The 20557-nt window shown below is 41.7% G+C and overlaps 1 long non-coding RNA gene across 3 annotated transcripts in view; it reads right to left on the bottom strand.

Moving 5' to 3' along the window:
* Positions 1 to 10971, bottom strand: part of LOC133270724 (uncharacterized) — a 55613-nt gene extending 44642 nt beyond the window's left edge. For 2 of the 3 annotated variants that reach the window (XR_009743887.1, XR_009743886.1), the window contains exon 1: positions 4965 to 5167. This is a non-coding gene — a long non-coding RNA (uncharacterized LOC133270724). Of the gene's footprint in view, positions 1 to 4964; positions 5168 to 10824 lie in introns of those variants that run through there. The other variant, XR_009743885.1, reaches the window with a different exon arrangement.
* Positions 10972 to 20557: the final 9586 nt, after the last annotated feature.

Here is a 20557-nt window from a genome sequence, read left to right as displayed (position 1 = left end):
GCTAGGAGCTCTCCAAATAAATGGAAGTCCTCTTCCTCGCAGAGCTGGAACAGGAGGCAAGGTTCAATAAACCTCAGTCAGGGACTTCATACAAGATAATAGGCATAAAACAACATAGCTTTGCCTGATAACACCTTGCCACAAGGTCATACAGCAGAAAAAATGGAATAGATTCTAATCACAGTAGAGGAGATAGATTTATTTCTGTGAGATCTTGTGAAATGTGGTCATGAACAAAGCATATCAGCTTGGCCAAGTTGTTAGATTGAGCATTCACTACAAAATAATTGAGGTTTTACTTCAAAACTGCTCCTTTGAAGCAAATATAGCAAAAAAGTTCACACATTTGAGTGAGAACCAGATGAACAAGGAATAAAATATTTGTGTTGAAAGCTTTGGGTACAATATTGCAACAGAAATAAAAATATTTAGATTTTATATTGCAAACATCCAAAATTCTGGGGACAAAAGGGAGAGAGAAGCTAATTTCCAAAGGACACCACAACTGATGACTGAAGTGTCCATTGCAAAGTCATAAAACCCCAGCATGCGCTTGGCCAGAAGTGCCCAGCCATGCTCGTTTTTATTTGTCAAATATAGTCTGGAATTAACTACGGTTCTCAAGTTTCTGCCAAGGTTTATACAAAACCTGAACCTCAAATGTAATGAAAGAAGGTTGAAAGAAGAGATCTGACAACGACCTTTCAGGTTTTAGTCAAGTAGGGCTTTAATTATGGAGGAAAGTGGACCTGGACATCTCTCATCACTTTAATATGGTGTCTTCGAGTGTGACTACATTGTTTAATTCCTTTGAACCAAATTGAAATGTTTATTTTGTAACATCACTCAGAAGACTTAAACAGAATTGGTGTTTTGTCGCACAAAGAAAGGAACAGATTAATCAGAAACCAAATCTAATCCAAAACAACTCAAGATCAATCCCCTCTTGAAATTTTGGCTTTTAAACAAAGAAATGGAGATCTTCCTTTAACAGGTCTTCTCTCTTATTAAGTGCCTTTTCCCCTTTTGTCCCGATAGACCTTTTCCATGTTCCACTATTTAAAACTTGCCCTTGTTAAGCATTTTGAAGTTAGCATCTTAGAGATACTTGGAACAAATACAGTAGAACACTTCTATTTGACCTAGAGTCACTGGTTTAATGCTGCATATACCAATCTGCCTTACTCAAGACAGCCTCTTCAAATTATACAGAAAGACCCAAGGACTATGAACACTAGGAGAAAGCCTTCCAAAGCCCTCACTCTCTGAATACAGGAGAGATTACGTGTGAATGGAAGATTGGCAGGGGAGAAAACAGAGCTTTTAGCTTTCCTTTACCCATACTTGAACACTGTAACCTGCAAAACAACTAGAACTAAGTTTCACTACATGCAGTGCTTAGAAAAGAGCTTGGGTGAGCAGCAGAGCTCTTCCTCTTGGTTAAATGTTTCATACTGTGGTGGTGGCACCTTGAGCCAGCTCACAGTGCCTTCTCTTGGTGTCTTGACTCAGACTTGAGTGGTTCTCTAATTAATCTAATTGAGGCTTTCTTCTCCTGAATTATATGCCTTCCTGAAGACTTTTCCATGCACCTCTAGTGTCCGCTCTCCTAAGTATCCCTCCTATTCTTCACTCGCCTGGCTTCATCACTGGCACCTCTTCAGTCCTATATATGTTCTTCCCATCTCCCATTGAATTAATCACTCCCCTTATGTCTGAGAAGAGCTGTGCTTTCATTATTTCATTTTTAGTTGTTTCTTTCCTATAAAATTAGTACCTTATTCTTCTCCAATCCATTCTCCTCCTCCCCCATTGGCAGGAAAATAAAAATGAAGGCAAATCCCCAATGAAACTCATTTTCATCACTGTTGCACTTCTATAATGATTGCAGCTTTCACTCCATTGCTCTAATGAGAGAGGCAAGAATTCTTTAACCAGCAGATGGGCTAGGTGATCCTCAGGTTTCCTCACTTTATTAGCAGGATTCTGTAAAGGAAGAATGGAGTCCTTCTTGCTCATCTAACATTGCCCAGGACATTGAAATCAGTTTCTTTACCCCTGTAGCAATTGCCCCCATAGGTTTTGGATAAGCCATCCTTGCAAGGTTGGATAGTACTGAGCATCCCTGAGCTGTGCAATCAAACATCCTCTCTGCTGCTGGAAGAATGACCATGATTCTCTGTGCATGGCCCAGACCACAGCCTGGATGCAGAAGAAACAGCAATGTCACAGAACGCTTTCTTGCTTCACAGAGCTGAGCTCCTTCACACCTCAGAGTTGTCCTGCCGGCTGGTCCCCTACTTTCACATTGGACCTGTGATAATGAAAAATAAGGTATGTGTGTGGGAAGCCTGTTTTCACCATCTGGCAGGCTCAAATGATAATGTTTCCATGGTTATTTCTCACCACAGTTTCTGTATGAAATATCTTGTGCTTTCTCTCATTGACACCTCAGGTGGACACTCCAGCCAGCAATGTTCCCTCCAACATTCAATTATCAAAGTCATTTACACAAAGCCTCACCTGGGTTTTCTTTGTAAGAAAAATCATATGCTTGATTAAGTCAACAAATCCAAGGGATGCTGCAGCTCCTCATTCATCTAAGGTTCAGAACCAATACTGGTTATAAACCAGTAAGTGAAATTGGAGATATGTTCATGTCATTACACTGCTGGTGTCATCACCAACAGTGTAGAAGGCTCTGGACTAAGCTCTGGACCAAGCCTTCAAATGAGACAAACTGCTGTCATGATGCTCAAAACAACTAGATCCTCCATTTCATTGTCATCCAGTGCTAACTTTTCCAAAATATCAGCATTTTGCTTATTAAAAACATTGAACATAAGCAACCACTGCATGAAGAGCTTGTTCAGCTGTTGGAGAACCATTTTAGGACATGGGTGATTTCAGAGGAGTAGATTAGGAGTATGGGTACTTTATGTTTAATGGGGAGGTGCATCTGCCCTAAGGGTTTCTTCACCTCAAACTCCAGGCAAAAACTACTGTGCCCTCTAGCTGAACACTTCAACATAGGGCTGCTGCTTTGAAGATGAGCAGGAGAGCACACCAGAGAATCCACAGTGGATTCTTCTCAAATGTAAATCAGAGCAATTTAGAACATAGTTTACATTTTTATTCGGTCATTTCTAACTATGACCATATTTCTTGTCATATGTTTTACTTTAAGCAAATTGCATTTGTAACCTGGTCAGGTCAGTGCTTTTGTGGAGCAATGCAGACTGACCTCAAGCCCCATTCTGGGGGGATATGCAAAGTTGTGTGATTGATGATACTTCAGTACAGTTTATTGTCTGAAGAGACCTATCTGGAGCATGTGCTTCAACTATACAACATATAAATAGCTGTATCTGACAAGGTACAAGGGTCTTTTGTAGACCCTTTGTTCCTTAATTAACATTACAGAATATCAACATGATATTCTTTAAAACCACATGTCTTTACAACCCTAGTGTCAGGGAAGAAAGTGACTCAGAGACAATAACTTCACAGAAAAGTCAAAGTATTTGTTCTAAGCCAAAAGAAAATAAACATCCAAGATGGGATTAAAACTCCAGAGGATACTGCTCTCTCATGGGTGATATGCATATGTATATGATTTATTGGAAACATTTCATAAAATATTATAGAACACCTTGTTACTTTGAGATGTTATAATCATGTGCTTTTCAGTTTATGACAAATAGTTTTAGTTTCCACTGCACAAAACCTGTAAACATGTAAGTTGTTATAACCAGGAAAAGACATGGTTGGTTCCTTCTTTAAAGGAATAGACCCTATGTTCAACACTATCCCCAGCCTGATCTCCAGTGTAACCGTCAGACCCTGGCACTACACTGCACTGATCAGTACTTTATTTTTTATGCACCCATATGATGCTCTTGAAGCACTTTTTTTTTCAAGCAGTTCAAGAGATTACTTTTAATGGAGATGTTAATCACAGGCAGCATTTCACACTGATTGATGAAATAGCGAGATCATTTTGTGTTCTTCACTGAAGTATCTGAAAGCCTCTAAAAGCACATCTTGCATCATGAAATGCACTTGGAACAGCTACTTTATCTGTACAAATCACCAGGAAAATGTTAATGCATCTACTCTCTGAGGAAGAAAGGAAAACAGGCTCAAATGTTTGCTCCGCTCTAAATAATTAAGCGTATCCAGCAGAATTGGGAGACTGGCATTGCAGATGTTTCTCAGTGTAGTTAGTGCAGCCAATGGGCTGCAGATTTCCCCGCTCTCATGGTTCTCCAGCTGCTTTCAGCAGCTTCGCATTCCATTAATGGGGGACAGTCAATTCTGTCAACTGCACTGCCTTGAAACATGATGCAAAGGAAAAAAACCAACTTCTTACTGAATGTATTTCACTGTGTGAATAACAGAAATTCTGCAGTGAGCAGTGGCAAGCCTTTCTCTGCTGAAAGCTCCTGCAAACCCACGCAGCAAAGCCAAAGCCTGACATCAGTCGTATCTCTCACTGGAGCTGAACCGGAGTATAAAATAGGACAGAATTTGATTAGATACACACACATTTCCTTTTTACATGGACAAGTCTTGCTTAAATTTGTATCAGCACAACCCAGCAACTGCACCAACAGAAGTATATGTCTCTTCTGGCATATGTACAGAGATTTATACATAAAGCTACACATAACTAAACAGGCTTATCACCAGAGGCACAAAAACAACACATGCAAGATCTACAGTGTATGTAACATTACATCCCAATTTGTTTTCTGAGCAGAGACATATTTTAAAAACATATGCAAGGCACATTTAGGAGCACTTCAACTCCCTGTGCATTAAGGATCACACCACTTTGTCAACCGCAGTATAGCATGCACACAGGCTACTAAGATTTTACCATTAAACTACTTGTACCGCATCTAATGACTCCACCTAAAAGCCATTGTTAGAGGCTACAAAAAAATCTCCATAGTACTCACAAGCCAGGAAGTACCTTTGGTTATTCTGCTGTGGCAACATTAGAACTCTTGACTACTGTGCACCAAGCTCTCCTGGGATGAATCCTGCCTAGGAAAAGCAAGCCCTTGTCACCAGTTCTGTTGGCTTTACTTCATTACTCGGAAAAACAGGTTTGCTAGCAGCAGGCAGTCCTTATCGGTGTGGACTGTCAAGGATAAAAAGCCCTTTGCTTCTTGCAACATAGCTGGATATAGAAGTGTAAACCAACTTCAGGGACCCAGTAAGAGCTTGTAGGAGGACCCAGAGTCTCTCAGAGCTTGCTAGAGTGACAGCAGATGCTTGCTGTTCCCCAGTGGCTGGCTATTCTGCATCTACTTCTACAGCAAAACACTGGAAAGAAGAGGACTGGACCAGACCCCAGTTCCAGATCCCTCAGTGCAGCCAAGATGAATTCTACAACTTATTTTACACTGAAGAACTCCTCTAATTCGTCTCAATAATACAAAGAAGCACAGATAGTTTGTAAGAAGTGAGGTATTCTAAATCTCATGCTTAAGTACAAAAGGATCAGAACAAATATCAACACATTATGGTATGTAAACATTTAGTACCTAGATCATATGCTGTTAAGTACAATCCTGGATAGAGTTACATAAATTGTATTTATCAAATTAACATGACACAAGTCAAATGAGCCAGTACAATTTCACTGCCATTTGTCAATCTTAACGTAGTGGAGTAGATTTAACTGTTGTATTATCAGATTTGAGTCAGGAAGAACCCCAGCCTGGTTAGGAAGACTATCATCTTTTTGCTCTGACTGAAAAAGCATTATTTGAGATATCTGCCCTACACTGAAGAGCATTCATCTAAAACCAATGTTAGAAAGATAGAGGAAAGTGTGCTATGGGAAAGTCACAATGAGATGCATTTGCCTCACAGCTCAGCCAGGGCCCTTCTAAGAAGGTAAAGAGACTACCAGAATAAGTGTCCTGAATTATTTTGCCCTGAAGTCCACCAAGCTTTCTCCCCCACTATATATAGGTGAATAAGAAAGCAGTAGCGTTTAGAGTCAGGGTTATACATTGTACAGTTTACTTCCTGCTTTCATGCAACTTTAGCTGGTAACTCAAGGAGATAGGACCCAGGATCTTGGAAAGGAGTCTGGCTTAGGGGGCTACTTCCTTACTTCATCTACCCTTTGTAAGACTTCCAGCCAACTTAGTTATGACCCTCACTGCAATTCTCAGGAGGGAAGAGACAAACCAAACATAGGGGGAATGAACTGACAGCAATTTTACAGTCAAGGCCACTCCAAAAAAAACCCCCACAAAAATAAAAGAAGTAGCAATAAAAGAAACAAGCTGGGGTCAATGTGCCCTTGTTGCAAGTAACCCATGCTCCACCGTGCCCTGTAATATTGTTTAGATTCCCAGATGTGACTGTAACCAGAAACAGCCATGAACCATCCTCCCTGAAGTCATGACAAACCTCTTGATGCTCCGGATTTATTGGTGGGCGAGACCAAAGATGGCAAAATAAAATTAATACCAAAATCCACCTCCCTAAATAATTTGTTTTTCCACAAGTATGTGAAGAACATAAAAAAGGAAGCTCTTCAAGAAAATGAATCCTTGTCTCCTTATGCTGAGGGCCAAAACACAATACAAGTTTTTGCTGGGAGACGTACCATCGCTTGCCCATAACTTGGTTTGATTTAAATTATACTCATTAAAGTAGGATGGTGGTTTAACTCTAAGAATCATGTTTTTGTTTTGGGATGTTTTCTTCCATGGACTAACACACATTTCTGCATCTTGAGAAGTAAGTATAAAATTATTGCGATGTTGGGAAATACATCTAGAAAATATTTCTCAGAATGCCTTACTAATAATATAGGAGCTGAAATGTCAACTATTTACAACAGCTCAGAAAAAAAACCCAAAACCTTTGGCATTTGATCCGTAGAAACCACAACACAGAAAAGGCACTTGATAAGCATTATTAATTACTAAACAGCAATTAGAGCCTAGCCCTGGCCAAGACTACCTACTCTGCTCCAAGGGGAACAGTTGAAGATAACAGACTTCAAGGCAAAAAAGTAACTGAAAGAGTCAGAATTGACAACTCTGCTTTTCTCAATCATCAGCTCTTTTTCACTAAGAGGTGCCGTGACAGAAGGCAATCATTTCTGGCATCAGCTATGAATGAACTAGCTCGTTATCAGCATTTTTACAACTTTCTGTGCTCAGGAACAAGGTGTCCCAAAAAAGAACTGCTGTGCTTGTTCTCTCTTGTCAAAAGTGCCACACAGGCTTGTCCAGCACAGTAAAAAGAGATGTTAGCAGCTTTATTTTGGACAGAAACAGTTCAGGTGGCAGTAGGGGTGAGAAGAACAACAGCAGAGGTGAAGACAGCCCCCAGTCCAAGAAAGGGGAAGGGAGCTCCCTTCTCACCTTCTGAATGCACTCTCAGCAGAGCCAGAGGTGCCTGACGTGCCAGTCCTACAGCAACCGAACCCTGAGGGCTTCAACACCAGTGGGAAATAAAGGTAACAGCAGATGTTCACACTATTTCTCATAGGCAGCATTATTTCCTGGCATCCACTACATTAACCCTGTGTAAACCAAAATATCCACGTGGAATGTCAACCTGGTCATGGGAACAGGGCATAGGAGTAGGAAACCACAGGAGATACTGCTTAGCGCTCAAGCACATCTCTAAGAATGACTCAGTCTACCCTGCTCAAGTTTTACTGTAAGCAAGACAACAGAAATACCCAGCTCTTCAGACCTGTGAATATTACACAGGAGAGAAGCCTTCATACACAAAATGCCTGCTATGCTAGGAACTTCAGCAGACTTCCTACCGGAGGCAGGTATTTCACAGCCTTGAAAGCAATGAGCCTACCTCACCTACATCCTAAACCAGCTTCATTCTCATCTTGGTATACATCTCCCATGAAGTTCACAAAAGAAGGATTCCCTCAGCTGTAATCAATGCAAGTGCACAGTTAATAAGCTTCTTTTTACAGTCCTCACTATTGGTTCCAGCTGTTAAGTTGCCTTTATAAGGTGTCCCTCTTAATATCAGAAGGAGAGCACAGAAACAGAAGAGAGATCTTGAAGGGTATCATGCTGCAGGAGTCCTGCATTAAAGCACATTATCTAAAGCCAGACATGGCTTGTAGAGATGAACTGGTCTCAAAATGCTCTCAACTAATCACTTTTACTGAGGCTATTCTGCAGCTGGAGGGACAGATGAGCAGATGGCTGAATTGCAGCACAGCTGACCTGCAGTGAAGCAAAACATTGGAGCTTTCCAGCTCCAGTGTGATCTTCTGCAGATGGAGAAAAACATCCCTTGTTCCAGTGCGCTTTCATAGTGAGATGACACTGATTTCCAAGGAACAAACCAGCCATTTCTGCCTAAACTCAGGAACCCCTTAAAAATCAAAATCCATGTTTCCATCATAAAAAAAAAAAGCCCTCTCTCAGGCTCAGCAACAGCACATAAACAAAAACTCACAGAAGCCAGCTCAGAAACAGAGGGAAGGGAGCAGAAATTACATTTGCAGAGCAGGAAGCAGACACTTTCTGGCAATGGTTCTGCTCAGTCACCAGAGTGCCTTGAGGAGGATTACACAAGGAATAAACTCAGCTTAAAGTATGTAAACTGATAAAACAGCCTTGCTTTGATGCGGGCTCTGCAAGAAGCATTTCAGCTGAATCAGTAACCTGGTGCTGTTCTTTCACTGCAGTGACACTGCAACATCTGCAGAAATGTTTTCACATTTCAGCTGTAGTGTTTATCCAAGAAAGTGCAAAGTTTGTGATGCTTATATTCTGGAGATGCAATCTGTGCTGGGGCATTGCTGTAACCTCACAGGCCTTATCATGGGATGGAGGACAGAGGATTTAGCCTTCTGTAATGAACAGCTTGCCAGATTTATGTGTGTATTGTATTTCTCCAGTAAGAATGCCTGACTTTTTATGGAAACCACAGATTGATCCACGTGGAGAAGTATTCAGGATATGACAGCCCCTATTGCGGATTAGATCGGAAAGGGAAGCAGCAGCTGAGCTTAATATATGGAGAAAGAGTCAAGTTTAGTTTATGGCCTTTTCAGAGCATCCAAAAAAACAACCATCCACTTTGAAGAGTCCTAGTGCGTCACAGGTAGTTTTCCCACACCAAAGCTTTTGTACTTGGCAAAATGAAAACACCAGAGAACATATGGTGGATGAGTGACAGAACAGAGGACAAGCTGAATTTTTGAGTGCTCTGGGTTTTGAGCTGACCTAGATCCTGTTGAAGTTCATGTCGCGTGCAGCACATTTTTCCCAAATGTAAGTCCTTTGCTGTGACCCCTTTGCAGTACATCAGTAGTTATTCCAGAGGCAAACAAAAATGTTTGATTTTATAATAGATTTCATTAAAAACCAAACCAAAGAGTTTTACTTAAAGGAAAAGGTATCTCAAAACCTCTATCACAGTCAGTATTTGGATTTATTCATTCTCAAATGGGCTGTAGCCAACTGCCACAATGTCAATCCAGACAGAAAATACCTTACTTATTTTCCTGGGAGCCTTCTCTGTTTTTCTTTCTCTGCTCATATCAGCACAGCCAGGCCCTGCTGCCATACTCTCAGGTGATGTCAGTTCCAAGGATTGCTTATTCAGCCAAATCCCTTTGAAACACTGTCACATTCTCCATAGCACCATGGCAAAAGCTTGTATTTTTTCTAAGCCTTAAGGGATGCGAGTATTTGGATGGCTCCCAAAACTAAATCAGGCTGCTGGATGAGATGTAGCCAACATCTTCAGGTGCTCTGAGCCTACAACAGTGGCCATTATACTCTCAATATTTAAAGTATTTTTGTGATGGCTTCTGTGCCAACAGAGCTTGTGTGATTCTTAGAAGAGCAGCAGCAGCTCTCCCTTAAAAGAAACTGCTTTGAGGACTAAGGGCAGTAGCTGCAAAAGCAGACTTCTCTTTGTGCAAGCTCTTATTTCCCTGTATCAAAACAAAGCCACAACAGGGTGCACAGCATTCCCATTTTGACTTTTGCAGAGATTCTCCACACTATGTATGCTCAAAAAAAGTCATTTGAAAGAAAAAGATTGAAGCATGATACTGTGACATTGTGTAGTGCTCTATTTGGGGACCAGTGCGTGAAAGAAGTTTTAGCTACAACATATTTCAATTGTTTCCATTTAAAGTTGTCTATAACTTTCTGCTGGGGAAAAAAAATATGAAGAGAATTTCAGAAGTGCTTATTTTTTGTGCTAATACGCAGAGCCAAAGTTCAGCTCTTCCTTTTTTTTCCCCTCCTCCTTACTCCGTTACCATCAGTGCTCCAGACAGATTGAGTGACAGTGCTGCAGGAATGAGATGGAGAGGCTAACGACAGTATAAGCAAGAAGTTTTCCCATCTCTGAGTCCTAGAGTTCTTTGAAAGCCTTTATTCTTTTGATGACAGCATCCCAGCTCCCCACTTCATTCATTACCTTTGTTCTCAAACACCTTGCTTTTAATTTTGATCTGAGCATGTAATGGGAAAAGGAGCATCTTGAATTTCTGTTTTTAATTTCTTTTTTGATCATGTTCTTCACTATTCTCTTTTGTCTTCTTTCCTGAGCAGTATTTCCTTCGTCCTTTCTGAAAACCTGATTTCCCGTTATTTCTCGTTTCTGTATTTTTGTGATTTGATTTATTCTCTCTGCGGTTTTGATCTTTACATTTTGTAAGCCAACAGTTATAAATTCTACTTTCACCAACCAATCCCTTACTGATGTTGACACACTTCAAGAACACATGGTCTCTTCCCTTCTTTGTGCTGGTAGGAAACTGCTGTCAATGCTGGCCCATTTATTTACTCTAAAATGTGGCCTTTCTGATCCCAGATGAATTATTTAGGATGGCTTTTCATGGCAGGAGGTGGCACCTTTTCCCTGTTCCATTTTGACCTCTTTGCCTTGCATGTGTCTTTGCTCCAGCTTGTGGAAACAAGTCACAGCGTCATGTGAGCACAACTCAGCACTCTGATGCTGCTCAGTAAGTGCAGAGTCATGGTCTCTCTCCAAGGACTTTTGCCAATTTTTATTACGCAGGAGTAGGGTAAGTCAACATACGTGACCTCAGCAAGCTACCACAAAGTACATGGTCAAACTGGAACAGGGCTGTTGAATCCTGAGAGGGACTTTATTCCGGCTCTCAGCGAAGCGAGGGTCATCTCCCTTGGGGTGGGATGTAACTCAAGTACTGCCAAGACAACCATGGGAATTACATCAGTTGGGTGGGAATACAGCTCTTATAACTGATGATGACAAAAGCACTATGTAAAGACTCTGAACATCAGTTCTGTGGTGCCCTTTTGGCTTTAGATCATACGGTTACTGATCCATGTTCTGTGTGATTTCTCCAGTGGTTTCCCAGTGCATTTGTTGCTGCTGTTAAATACCACTACTTTGAACGTCAGCTAGACAGCCTGTTTTCTGACATTGCTCATATATCAGTTTGCCTCTCCACTTCAGCTGGGGGCAGGAGCCCACTAAACTGATGGTTCTATTCGAACCAGCAGAAAGTTTATCCCAGCTGTGAAGGCTTTGCAGCCTGCACAGAGTTAACATGGGGAACACAAAGTGCTTATGTCCCATCCACATACAAAATACTCTTCCCTCCTTTGATGTACTGCCTTTCTACACGACCTGCCAGCTCCTCTCCCCCAAGGATCCACAACAGGTAGCTTCCCAAAAAGCAGGTCACCATATACGTGTGTGTATATATATACATATATATATATTATGGAGTCCCACATCAGCTGCATCAGTTCCTTACAGTTCTTTGTGTTGCATTGCAGGTCAGCTCTAGAACTCACATCTGAGAAATAGGGAACCTAAACCATGACCACACGCCCTCAAATACCCACTCCCCCTCCTGCACCAGCAATGCTACAAGGAGCTGTAATGCAATGTCTCCAAGGAAGCAGGTTCTGAGCTGTACTTCTGTTACACAAGAAGTACAGGTACTAAAAACCCAGGGCAGCTTATACTAGAACACACTGTCAATTAAAATGGCTCCCTCTATAGCTCTGGCAAGGCTTTCATGCAGTCATTCCCACACGCACAATCTGAATGCATCAGCCTTGCAGGAGACAGGAAAACAAGTTTAACTCACCTCCATGCAGCCAACATGGGCAGGGGGAAGAGGTGGCATCCTGCCTTGTACAGCTGCCTCCTGACAGCTGCAGGAGTTTCTTCTACTATTGTTGTAAGTAGCAGAAGAAATACATATCCTTTGTTGAAGGAGTTCTTCAGCAACCTGCTCCTATTTTAAGTAGCACAGACCTCACGAAGACTCTGCGAATTTGGAATCTCAAGGGAATTTGCTTCTTGCACATTACTGGCACAGCTGATACAGCTTTCCAAGTCTTGCAACAACCCCTCCTTCCAACATAATCTGTTTTGCCAAATATTTAGCCATCTCAAGGCCCTGCTTGAATCTCTGTGAATGTTTATCATGCTGCTACGTCACTCCTCCATGGTGCTGCCCAAGTGCTTGCGTAATGTCTGACTCCTGAAGAAGCATGGCTGTTTGTAAGAGCTTTGAATGATGCACATAGTGATGAGACACACTGGATTCAGCACACTGTGTCCAAAGCTTTACTATTAAAAATAGCCTAGACTGCATCACTGCATTTGTTCTGATCTGGAGAATTCATGTACTCTCTCTGGTGCCATTAGTAAATATTTGACTCTTGAATATAATGAATGTAAGAATAATTTAATGTTTAAACTGCCTGGAGTTCTTGCTGGTTTTAACTCTGCTGTCTCAGGCTAGCTGCTTCTTTATAACAGACTACTAACAGAAGAGGTGGAGGGGAAGAGAATGGGGACTTCTGGTCATCTGGTATCTCCCCATGCTCAGCACTGACTTGTTCCCGTGATGACTTAGAGCCACAAAATGCTGCAGTAATGTTTCAAACCAGCACATCTTCTCCAACCCCCAGGGATCCTCAGGGAGCCCCAGCTGGGGACAACCCAGCTCTTGCTTCTTTCATCATAAGGCTTTTTCTTTTGGCTTGTCATATTTCCAAAAATTTCTCATTGGCAGACTTCCTTTCCTCAGGTTATGCCATGAGACAACTAATTTTCTTTTATAAAGGATTTAGATAGTTTTTTACAGCTCTCCTAAGGACCTTCCACTCATACTTAAAAAAAACAACAGAACAATAAAACTCCTTTTCATTGAACCTTCCCATGCAGAACACACTCACTGCAGATCTTGTTCTCCCCTTCCTTTTGCTCCATTTTAACTTACCCTCCCAAAACATCCTTTACTACCTTCTTCTCCCAAAAGCCTTCCTTTCTCCTGGTCCCTTCTTGTCTTCCTGCATATCTTGGTGGGTGGTGGCACTGTGATGCTTTCAGAAAACCCTGTGCTCTTGCCATTGCTAGAGTTTTCACTATTTAATCAGACTCATCATCTAAAGTTGATGGGAATCCTGCTGCAAAATTCAGAATGACATTATTGTTACTAGGTTATATCAGTAGCTGCATGAAAAGAATTGGTCCAAAATATCTATTTTGTATTCATGAGCTATATTAGCTTACTTTAGTGTTTACATAAGACTTAATCTCACTTACAGTCAACTAATACCTAGAAGATGTCCCTTAAATTCCTGCAGTTATTTTCTCCATGTCCCACATCATCCTCTAAGAAACTGTTGCACTTGAATGTCCACAATTTCTTTCTTCTTAGATTCTTAGATTCCACCTATTCCAACTTCCTATTTGTTATCTAGCATCCTTCAGGAGATCAAGGGGAAAAAACCTCACACAAGCCAAAAAACCCAGCTGCCTTCACAAGTGTTGTGCCAGAGTTCAGAAATTCCAGGACCATTAGAGGTATTACACAGTACTAAGACAGTGGCCCTGTTTGAAAGCTGAACTCTTGCAGCCCCAAAACAGAGATTGTGTCCATTTTCTCCTCGCTAGGTGTCATTCACAATAAACCACTGTATGTATCGCATTGGGGGTACTAGGGGAACCTCAGCCACAAGCACACAACAGGTAGAGGTGCTGGTGGTGCAAAGCCAGGGAAGCCAAGGAGCAGACATGAAGCTGAAGACAAGTAGGGCTTTAGCTGTAACACTGCAGTATCTTCATGCTGCAAGAAGAAAAGAGCAAACACACACCTTCCTCCTCTTCAGAAACACCGTGCCACGTTTGTGTGGTATTTGTTTGTTTTCCCAGACCATATGGAATTCCTCTCCTTATTTATGTATTTCAGATGAATCTGTTAGCAATAGCTATTCAATAGCTACAGGCTTAAGACAGCAGCCACATAATCTCATTTCCAGGTTTGTAGGAAACCAGCACAGATGTAGAAAGAGCAGATTTCAGTATTTATGAAGTGCTGCCTTTACATAAGGAATGAGAACCTGGTTATCATCATAACTGCTCATCAAATCCAAAACACAGTTACAGGTGGAAAACAATCCAGAACAGTAAGGCTTTAAAAGTCTAGCATTTACAGGGTCAGGCCTAGGTCCTTGCACACTAATCTTAAACACACCAGTGTGTGTGCAGAAGTGCTGCGAGACCCAAGATTACACCTGGACAGCACAGCAAGTGCAAGTCCTAGGGACATGCTGGAAATACACAGGTCACTGACAACACACACCACATTGGTTTGGTGAACTACCACTCTGTGAGTCATCACAGCATACACCACAAGAAACCTTATCCCTGTATCCCTCAAAGAGCTTCACACAGCTGCTGCAAAACAGAGCTATCACACCACCCTCATTATTAGCCCTAAGAATTCTTCAGGGAGAATTGAGTGTTTATCTCTTCGGTAGTATGAAAACACACATTTAGACCAAGTTACAATAGACTTGAATTCATTGACGGTATTTTGGACAGAGAGAAGAAAAAGGTGCATGTCATGGACTAGCTAATGGAAAACTGACAACATGGGCTGTTTATTTCATAACTCTCTTGATGCATCTTCCATTTTTTTCTGATGCCTTCATCATTTCCTCTAGTATTGGTATCCCACATTCAAATGATGCTCAACCTTTGACTGACCTGGGAGAGCTACTGCTGTATCCTCATTGTCCTTATTCCCTTTCTAAACCTAAGCTTTCCTTTCCAGCAGCCCTCCTACAGTCTATGAAAAATTCTTCAGAGAAGGCAAACTGCAGTTTGTGCAGGAGGTGAGGTGACCTGTGAAACATGTCCTCAAGAACAACTTTAGGCTCCCTGAGACTGGTAGAGTTGCTCTTACAATGTTCAAACTGACAACAGCAGGAGACGACTGCAAAGCATCAGCCCTTCTTCTAGCTCAGGGCCCTGGCATAGGGGAGATGAAAAGTGGTGAAAAGCTGCGATTTTAAAGAATATTCTCTAATTAACCTTGATTTCTACACATCAAAGCATAGCCAGCTCTTTGCATTACAGGCTGCAAGGTATCTATTACAGCTCAGAGCAAGGAGATAAAACCCACAGTGACTGAGGCGGGTGTGCCGATCCAGGGTAGCACCCAGATTTTCTGCTCCACCATTAAATCTGATCTGTAGAGGTTTCTTTATGCTTTTGGATTCCTGGAGAACTTTTGTGATGCAGTATCTCATCTCTCACATGCTATAATTTTTTATCACTGATATGAATGAGGAGCACCAGTGCAAATAAAATCCTAGTATCCACACCTCCTGTTCCTCCACCCACTTCCTCTATAGCTTTGCCAATAGGACCAGTTTTATATGCCCTCCAGAAACCCTCATCATCCTGTCCTGTCTAATGGCCAAAGAACACTCAGGGAACTTTCTGCAGCCTAGAAAGCAAAATGTTATGGTACAGGTATAGAAGGGAAAAGAAACAGGTCCAAGGGGTTCATTAGCAGAGCTGCAACAGTACGTTTAGCATTCTCAGAAGCCTCCTAGCCCTGGTGTTGCTGCTACTTTGGTGATCCAGATCTGCCTTCACAAGACAAAAGGAAGATAAAGTCCAAGAGCCGTTTCTCTTAGTAGGAAAAAGGCAGGCATGGAAGTAGTACAAGACCTTGAGATGTGACACAGCAGAGCGCAATCCAACTGGGAAACATACTCTAGTCCAGCTGAGGGATTCTGTAAAAGCATGTCTTTGTGCATGCAGACACAGAGGCAAAAGCCACATTTGCAGACATTTTAATTTTGCAAATATGCCGTTTTGTAGCCAACGTTTTCAATAGAGATTTTCAGAAAAGCCCAGCTCCCACAAGTACTTATCTAGCAGCTAATTTGTGCCTGTGAAAACTTCATGTTTCTCCTTTGTGCCCACAAAGCACCATTTTGCAAGAGAGTCCCCTACAGGACCAATTACCTTCTCTATGGCAGTAACACAGCTCTTACAAAAAGCCAGGGCTGTTTTGTCTCCTCACTCTAGGTTCCTTCCACAGAGCTATTTCTTTAATACTAGTCTCAGAGCAATGCTTCCAGAACTTGTGCTTCTATAAAAACCTTCCTGCAAACCAGCTGACTCTTTATATCCCTCTCCCTAAATCTAAAAAAAAACCCCACTACTTTATGATATCTGGGGCTTATAATAGATGGGATGCATGCCAGGGTGAACAATAGGAGGAAATGAAAGATGAAATTATTAGCCAGGAGTTAAACAGGACATGAAATTGCTGTGAAGTGTTCTGGATATATAAGAAGGCCCTTATTTTTGGAAAAAGCAGGAAGATTCTCAAGACTTGAGTCTGGGTGGGGGAAAAACTCTTGCAGATAAAGACAACTGCTATCCTCTTCTAATCCTTGCTGTTCCACCCCCAACATATTTTAAGGATCATTTCTATTCTTGCACACCCACTACATTGTTCCGCTTCCCTCCCCTGCCCCACTGGCTATGATTCAACACAGTCTATAATAAAACCACTAGTTAGCAGCAGGACAGGCAAAATCATACTCAGTAAAACAAAAGAAGGCATAGTTGTTGGAACACAATCCAAAGCTGGCAGCCACAAACTGACCTGATTTAATCCCAAACTGGGTTTCACACAATTCAGACTAGTTCAGCAATGGGATACAAAGTAAGAGCTGTAAAGCCAGAAGGCTTCACTCACTGTCCTGCAGAGAAAATGATGCTGGCAGTGCTGAATATGTCCTGTCCCCCTCCTCCACATGTCATCTTCCTCAGACTGGGAGAAATACATACAAACCCTTTCTTTCTTCTTCCATTTAAAAACTACTCATCAGTCTGTAGAACACATGTGGTCATTAGGCACTCATAAGAACCTCCTGTGGCCCCTTTTTCTATCAGCACCTGATGGGTTTGGAAGAGGAATCAACTCAAGTAGCTTGGCTTCAGCTGAGGAACCCAGTTGACGTGAACTGCAGATACACACAATTTTAGAACAAAGACAGGAAACACAGGAGTTTGTCTATAAGGTTACTTACCCAGGGGGAAGGAAAACTGTCCCAGAAGTCAAGCTGGTATTTAGCTCTCACAGATGTTGGTGTGACCATCCACAATGGAGCTGTGTTTAGAAGGACCTGGAGCCATGTTTATAGCAGCAAAATGTTTTCTGAGGCACAGTGAGTTGATATGGCAGGGTGAGAGACCCCTAACTCCACAGCAGAAATACCTGGGATCTCCTCTGGTTCATGGTTTTCCCTGGGATGCTTCCCCTTTCCTTCTTCAGCTGCATCTCTGGGAACACGTCTATCCTGAGCCCTAGACTGGGCAGACATCAAGTCCTGAAAAAAGAAAAGTATTAAGACACAAAATCCAGCAGAATTCCATACAATCAGGTTCCCTGTGTTGTGTTGTGGCCTGTGGCACTTTCCACTGTCCCACCAAGCCCACTGATGACCCAGCACCACAAGTCTCACCTCAGTGCTTGTCTTCCAGAGTAGCATGAACAAAACCCATCAGGGAGGAGAGAGAAGAAACACAGAACTGGGTGACTTGAGTTCTTTTCAGTCAGGTTGGAGTTCATCAAAAAAATGAACACAAGTTTAGGTGAAAAACTTGGATTTCCCTTAGTTGAAATATCAGGTCAGCATGAAGTATTTCTAAATGAGCCAGGAGAGCAACTATTTTGCTTCTTATGCCATTTTTCATACTGTGTTATTGCTTTTGCTTGGGCACTGCAGGGTTTTTTGCACACTGAATTTTTAAGGATGCTTTTCCCCCTTCCTTATTCATGACATTACCTAACCAGAACACCAGTTGTACCAAAGTTTCACTAGAACAAGTGGTGGTCAGAGTGACCTTCATTTCACACACAACATTCATTTCCCTTACAACCAGCTATAAAAATAATAAAATATAGCTATTACTATTAATCCTCTCAGCATTACTGCTGAATGATGAAGGTATTAAAATTTGAGGTTATTGTTCTTTTGCTGAAAGGCAGAATTCCAAGAAAATTGATATTATTCACTATTTGAAAGATAAAATTTATCCCAAACAGAAATCTTCACCAGTGCTGAGAGGTGGGAACTGAGGATAGCAAGGCGTGCTCCATTAGTGAATAATAGGTGTACAACCACTATATTAAAGGTGAATCTGTCATGCTGAGACACAGCACCAGCTCTGCTCCTTCTATGAGCTTATGAATCATAATCACTTTTCAGCTACCACCTTCTCATTCTTCTGGGGAGATTTTATATTTCTCTGGCAATGTGTACTTCAGGTACTATAGAGATGGATCTGTTAACTATTCAGTACCTTCCCATTTTCTGCTGGGCACTGTCGGTAGCAAGCAGAACCTCTGGGTATTGTCTGGCTTTTGGTGCCTTTGTAAAGCTAGCTCTGCGCCCAGCTCCCCTTCACAGACAGAGGATGAATCTGTTTTACAAAATTTCCAGGTAGTGTATCCTCAATGGGCTTCTGACCTAATGATATGCAAATCTTTCTCCCCTGGAGAGGATTTAGAGAAAAAAAGCTGAAAAATATTCCAGGCAGGAATGTTACATGGAAAAGATATATTGGACTAGTTTAAGAGAATATATTAAGGATGAATTTGAAATAGAGCATTATTTTGCATTAGGTAAATAGACCATATCTGATGATTATTTAATTTACCTGTTCGTGCTGGCAAGTGTATAGTCTTGCATTCCTGAGCATTGCTCCTGGTTGTATCACAGATGCAGCTTTAGCTCAGTGTCTGTGAAGAGTAAGTCCTGATTCATGAATGGTCAATAAATAAACACAAGAGAAAAACTGGATAAACTCTCAATGACTGGGCCAATGCTTGGTACAGTAGCTATCAGGACACTGCCACTTCCAATCTGCTTGAAAATACATACAGTGTTCAGTTCAGGCAACACAAGGGAGAATACCAGCTAAAACAGAGTAAAACTCTACCCCAGCAATGTTTCTTTTTCCAGATTTTGCATGTCCTTCATGTACTCAGTAAAATCACAAATGGTGTCTGAGTTCCCCAGGTTTCTTCCTGTTGTCTGGGATTCTCTCTGCCTTTCTCCTGGCATAAATCTCCTGAATGCCATTGCAGGAAGGGTGTGAGAGCACTCCGTCAGCCCAGCATTGTCACCTATCATGTTTGGTAGATTAAGATGCAAGATACATGTGGTCTGAAATTTGATGCTGTCTGCAGGAGCAGGAAGACTTAACCGTATGCAGTATCTATGCACAATAAAACCTGAAAATCCATACCAGTCACATTTCCTCCCGTCAACCTCAGCCACATCCCAGATTTATAAGCCACTTCGAAGTGATTTCATTCCTAGGAATGCATCCTGACGAACACTGCCTTCACATGCAGCATGCTGCTTTTGATTTAATCTTGATTAATTATTTTTGTCCAGCCATTCAAAGCCTACTCGTCAGGGGCACTGATTTATGATGCAGGGCATGAAACAGGCAGGTTCTATTAGAAAGATTTGCAGTTACAAGACTGAAGCATTATTTATTGGGGTTTCACTAGTAATTGCTAACCTTTCCCCCAGCATCTGTGAGTGGGCAACCAGATTCTATCATGCATTTTCTGTGATGCTTCCTTGTCTGTCTCAACAGCCTTGAGAGAATAATGATAGCTACAGGTATCTAACTACAGACATTTAGATAAGACCTAAACACTCTGAACAGTAAATGGAGGGGATATAAGACAGGTAATGTTTCCAGCACTGAGCACACCTAATACCTGGATCTCTAGGGAGAAAGAGGCAGGGCTTATTGACTTCTAATTTAATCAGTTAAATGCCCAGAAATAGAAGTGTTGAACACTGACTTTTGTACCTCACAGATCAGCTGAGAGCTTTCCACGTACACTTGAGCTTTTGTGCCAAGTTAAAAAATGCTGCTCCCGAAGTTTCACAACCAGTATTTTTGTTGGAGTTAAAAAATATACATATATATGAACAAATATTGCCTCTCCTCCTCTCCTGCAGAGTCAATGATGCTTGTTTGCCTGCAGCAAGAGGGAAAGCAGGGGCAGTCCTGGGATGTGATGCTCACTCCATGCACCCCTACCTGGACCAGGCTTTGCTTCTCTGCTTTCCCTTTGTCCTCTTTCCTTCAAAAACCAGCTTCTGGCATATGAGGTTTTTCTCTCTGATTCTGCTGGGGTGTAAATGCTCCAAGATAAAAGGCTCTGGTTATT

Source organism: Pezoporus flaviventris, unplaced genomic scaffold (assembly GCF_033815535.1).
Source record: "Pezoporus flaviventris isolate CSIRO_AGI_PZ_B2104156 unplaced genomic scaffold, CSIRO_AGI_Pfla_v1 ptg000021l, whole genome shotgun sequence".
NCBI classification, from domain to species: domain Eukaryota; kingdom Metazoa; phylum Chordata; class Aves; order Psittaciformes; family Psittacidae; genus Pezoporus; species Pezoporus flaviventris.
Note: the sequence above shows the minus strand (reverse complement) of the source record. Positions and strands in the feature narration are given on the sequence as shown.